Source organism: Jatropha curcas, chromosome 11 (assembly GCF_041381405.1).
Source record: "Jatropha curcas cultivar XTBG-Jc1 chromosome 11, XTBG_Jcur_1.0, whole genome shotgun sequence".
Lineage (NCBI taxonomy): Eukaryota > Viridiplantae > Streptophyta > Magnoliopsida > Malpighiales > Euphorbiaceae > Jatropha > Jatropha curcas.
Window position 1 is genome coordinate 13,184,038 of NC_143161.1, and position 6,000 is coordinate 13,190,037.

The window sequence follows — 6,000 nt, forward strand, 5'->3', positions numbered from 1 at the left end:
TAGGATGAGATTGAAATATAATAGAAAGTTAATGTGAAACAATCCATCAAAGGCTTATCCAGTTGAATTTGTTAAATTATAAAATTATTAAATATTTTAATTTGTAAAATTGCTCTATTAACATTCCAACTTATGAAAGTTGCACTAATTAAATATTTACTGGATATTCAATAATATGTAAATATCATTGTTGAAAACTTGTGCTAAATAATGCGTAAAGAGTTAGATTTATTGATTACACATTATGCATTCGAAATATTTAAATTTATGTTTCATTAGCAAAAATTTATTATAAGTTAAAATTTTTAATATATGTAATTTTATAAATTCAATTATTTAATTAATCAAAAATAAAAATTACGCATCTTTTTCAGTTCTGAATCCTTTAAGTTGGGATATATATTTCTTGGTATAAGTCCATGTCTAGTTAATCCTTTGAGAGTTTATTTATATTTCTTTTGGGTTTCATCCCTTCCTCTATATTCAAAAAAAAAAAAAAAAAAAAATTAAAGTTGTGTTACTCAACTTTTTATAAAGTTACAAACTATGAAGAAAAATTATTAGATGAATGTATAATATATTACAGACTATTTGACTATGACCATTGACCAATACAAATTATAATATGAATAGAAATATGGATACAATATTATTATTATTATTATATTATTTTGCTCAAACAAAAACAAAATCTCCATTCAAAAAGTTTTAGGAAAGCAGCCAATATGACTTGGCCACAAAAGCTATCCAATCAAATGTTTAATTTCTCCGTTGAGCTAATAATATAATTGCTTAAAATAAAACCTTCACCAGGTAATCAGATGACATCATATTATAAAATTTTATTTATTAATGTTTCAAACATACATAAATAGAAACTTAATGAAAATTTGAAAATAAAAGGTAAACTATTGATGTGGAATCTAAACTACTTGTTCTTAGTCCAATAAATAGGCTAAATACCTAAATTTACAATTTAATTTTTTTTAAAAAAAAATCAGTGATATTATCCTTTAACTTTTAGATTCATCTGATAAATCTTTAGTTATTGAATTTACACTTATTGTATACTTTAACTTAAAAAAATTATATATATTGAACGTAATTTTAAATAATTTTTCAATTATTAAATGGATTGTTTAACAAATACGGTGCTTTATGCATATATTTATAAATTATGGATGACAATTTTATATTTGCAATAACCAATATATATATAATATATAATATAATAATACAATAATAATCACACATTAAAGTGCTCAATAGTTATAATTTTGTAAGTTAAAATATTTAAAAAGATGTAATTCTAATAATTGAAGAGTTGAACAAATTAAGCTAAAAGTTGATAATGCCACTAAATTTTTTTTATAAAGTTCTTTTGGCCCCAAGAAATGGATAAGAAATTATAATAAGGGTGCACTACAAAATGAAATTAAACCAAGTACACAAAATTCAGTATCCTATATTTGTTGCAAAAAAATTGTAACACTCTAAATTTTATTGGAGATCTATTATATCTTAAAGTTATGATTTTTGCTAATATTGCATATCTCTTGATACTAATAAAGAATTTTGATTTTTATATGCAAAATATTGATTTGATATGTGGTTTGCAAAATAATAATTTTCACATATTTAACTATTTAATAAGTATTTAATAAATTGATCAAATTGGAATTGAAGTGTTTAATAAACGATTTTACGAGTTGATTTTTTAATATGTGCAACTTTATTAATAGAGGTTTTCAACTCATCAAAGTAAAAAATTAAGGGTGTCATAAATTTTTGCAACAAATATAAATGATGAGTTTTACATAAATGTGATAGAGTTAAATAACTTCTCATGGAAAATAGATTTGGGAGATTGTTTCACATGAGTTGCTTCGGAGACAAATGACAACTCACATGTTTAATTATAACCCATCAACATTTAATCTTTATTTTAAACTGTTTAGTAATACTCATTTTTATATTATTTAAATATTTTTATTATTTTAAAATATATTTAAAATTATAACCAAGTGATAGATTTTGATAAATCCATCCATAAAAGCTACAAGAAATGAACGGAAAAAGGAAAGAGGAGAAGAGTTCTAGGCTTGAAACTATAACGGATATGTGATGTGTCAGCAACTATTTGCATTTTGTATTGTAATCCCGTTAGAATAGCTCTCCTAACTCCCGTTAGAATAGCTCTACTAACGCACACTCCTCATCTGTTAGGACTGTGTCTAATTATGTATAAGTAATCATAATAGCTTGAATAGAAAAGGATAGAAATAAAAAAAGACACAGAGGTAGCTTTCAAGTGGGCTCCTCTTTCATAAATGAATTTAACTTTATACTGGCTGCTTTAATCCTCATATGGTATCAGAGCAGGTAGTAAATTTTGATTTCCAGTTTTTTTTCCCTTCTTTCTTTCTTTGATCCACGATTTCAATATGATGAGTCCAGACGATGATCTCGCGAAAATTCTCGCAGCTATTACTACAAAAAGTAGTGCAGATGATCCGTATTATGTGAGCAATTCTGAAGCTCCTGGATTTAGTTTGGTGAGTGTACCTTTGAAAGGGCCAAATTACCTTTCTTGGAGTAAGTCAGTTCAAATAGCTCTTCGAGCTAAGAAAAAGCTAGGGTTTATTGATGGGAAGATTAAGGCTCCGGCGACTGATTCCGATGACTATGATAAATGGTTGACAGCAGATAGTATGGTGGTGTCTTGGTTATTGAATGCCATGTCAAAGGATATATCTGATGCCTTCGTATTTTGCAAGAATGCCAAGGCTCTTTGGGATGAATTGAAGCAGCGTTATGGTGAGAGCAATGGACCAATGATTTATCAGATTGAACGAGATATTGCTAGTTACAGACAAGGTAATAATTCAGTAACTGAATATTATACTAATTTAAAGAAGCGATGGGACGAGTCGTTGTGTTTAGCTCCGTTACCTGTTGTTGTGATACCGGCACTGCGATTACAGATTATGATAATAATCGTAGATTGATGCAGTTTTTGATGGGATTAGGAGATGAATATGATAACGTCAAGAATCAAATTCTTCTCCAAGATCCGTTGCCATCTATCAATAAAGCCTATTCAATGATCATGAGCATTGAGAAGCAGAGAGAGGTGCAGACTGATAGCACAGCCTCTACTGAAACAGCTGCAGTAATGCTTGCTCGACGGAATACCACAGGAGGTCGAAGTAGTGGCGGTCTGGAGGTAATCGGAATTATTCTTCTTTACGCAAAGAAGATAAAAGAAGCAGTACTGCACTAAATGTAAAACAGGGGGTCATACTGTGGATGATTGTTTTCTTGTTCATGGGTATCCAGACTGGTTTCTTGAATTATAGCAGAAGAAGGGTATTGATATTAGTAAATATCATAGAGCAAACAATGTTATTCGTGGTACATAGCAGAAACACCTTTGCAGGTTATGCAGCAGCAGAAGGGTACCGATAGGATAGATAAAGGAATGACTGATTTTCTACATCACGAATATCAGAAATTTATTCAATCCAAGAGTAGCAGTGCAGATCACGAAGATGGAGATATCAGAAACGTGAATTTTGCAGGTACTTTACTCAATTCTGTATTTACTAGCATCAATTTTAATTGCAAGGACAATTGGATAATCGATACTGGTGCAACTGATCACATCACACCCCATCTTCATTTTTATGACCAAGTCATTAAATTGAACCCTCCTAAGACTATTCGCTTGCCTGATAATTCAACCAGATTGGTCACTACATTGGTACTATTAAGCTCAACTCCAGAATCATTTTGTATAATGTTTTATATGTACCTTCGTTTAGGTGCAATTTGTTGTCTGTGAGTTTGCTTACTCGGACCTGTGGAATGTCAGTACACTCATTTCCTGAATATTGTTTTCCAGGATTTACAGACTGAAGAAGTTTTGGCCAAAGGAACAGTGATTGAAGATCTTTATTATTTGAGAAAAGAGTCTTTTAATAATATCAGCTCTTGTAATTCTGTTAGTCGTTGTTCTGAGCATAATAAACATTTAGCAATGCTTTGGCATGCTAGGCTAGGACACGTCTCTTTCAAGAGACTGAAACATGTGGATGGGGTAGTTAAGTGTGATTATACAGAGTTAATGTGTCCTGTTTGTCCAGTTGCAAAACAAACTCGGTTATCATTTCCTACTAGCATTATTGCTTCTAAGACTGCGTTTGATCTCATCCATGTTGATTTATGGGGGCCTTATGGGTTGAAATCAATTACAAATGCCGTTTATATGCTCACAATTGTCGATGATTTTAGTCGTTTTTGCTGGACATATATGTTGAAAACGAAAGACCAAGTGTTGCTTGCTTTGAAATCATTTTTTCAATTATGTGCTTACCCATTTTGACAAGAAGTTAAGATTATTCGTACTGACAAAGGGACTGAGTTTGTCAATTCAGCATGTAGTTCTTTTCTACAGGAACAGGGCACCTTACATCAGCGAACTTGTGTTTACACTCCACAACAAAAATGGAGTCGTTGAACGGAAACACCGAACCTTGTTGAATATAGCCAGAACCTTGTTTTTCCAATCCAAACTTCCTTCTTATTTTTGGTCTGAATTGTTACTAGCTGCTACCCATATCACAAACCGATTACCATCAGAAAATTTGGCAGTGGCTACTCTTTTGAGCGGTTACATAATAAACCTGTCATATATGATTATTTTCGGACTATTGGTTGTCTTTGTTATGCCACCAATAACCATACCACACAAGAAAAAATTTGATCCTTGAGCTTTCCCATTGTGTCCTATTAGGATATGCCCAAAACCAAAAAGCATACAAACTTTATTGTCTCACTACCAAGGTTATTATTTATTCTCGTGATGTTGTTTTTATGGAAACTGTTTTTCCTTTTCACCATGCTAAACCCACAGATGTCACTACTTTTGCTTTACACCCACTTGTCTTCCCATGCTGATTATACATCTCCACACACTTCTATTAAATTCACCTACAACACCATTTCTGAACCTCGTACAGACCCTTTATGCTCTTCCATTGAATTCCAAGATTTGCCTTTGGATAATGACCTTCCTGTGGATAATGATACTGAGCTGCCATTACAGGTTCCTGATGTTTTACCGCTGGCTCGGCGTAGTACAAGGGTTACGAAAACACTTGCTTGGTTTGATGATTATGTTACTATCCCACTACCATTCTCGTGTCAATTTTTCCTCTTCTCATATAACCTTTGTTGCCAATTATCTAAATTAAAGAACCTTGCAATTATAATGATGCTAAAAATAATGTGAATTGGGTGAATGCTATGCGTGATGAATTACTGCTTTGGAACAAAATATACTTGAACATTAACTGTTTTGCCTCCTAATACTAAACATGTTGGTTGTAAGTGGGTCTACAAGGTTAAAATATAATGCAATGGAAGTGTTGATAGAGTATAAAGCAAGCTCGTCGCCAAAGGGTACAATCAGTTACTGGGCCTGGATTATAATCAGACTTTTTCTCCGGTTGCCAAGCTTGTTACTGTAAGGGTTTTCTTTCCTGGTCTGTCAAGCAACTTGATATTAATAATGCTTATTTACATGGTTTCATTGATGAGGATATTTATATGCAAGTTCCTCCTGGTTATGATAAAGCTGAAACAGGGCAAGTTTGCAAATTGCAGCGCTCACTTTACGGGTTAAAGCAAGCTGGTAGACAGTGGAATAAAGAATTAACTTCGAGTTTATTATCCCAGGGATTCAAGCAATCCTCTTCTGATCATTGTCTTTTCACGAAAGGTACTGGGAAAACTTTTATTGCCTTGCTGGTTTATGTCGATGATTGTCTGATAACTAGTCCATCTGTTACACTTATTTCTGATCTGAAGCATTATTTAGACAAGAAATTTTCTGTTAAAGATCTTGGTGATATTAGATATTTTTTGGGCATTGAAGTGGCACGTACAGACGCTGGTATTATGTTAACTCAACATAAGTTTATCTCTGATATTATTTGA

General features: G+C 32.0%; 1 pseudogene; it reads left to right on the top strand.

Moving 5' to 3' along the window:
• Positions 1-2,546: 2,546 nt before the first annotated feature.
• Positions 2,547-6,000, top strand: LOC149492609 (uncharacterized; annotated as a pseudogene).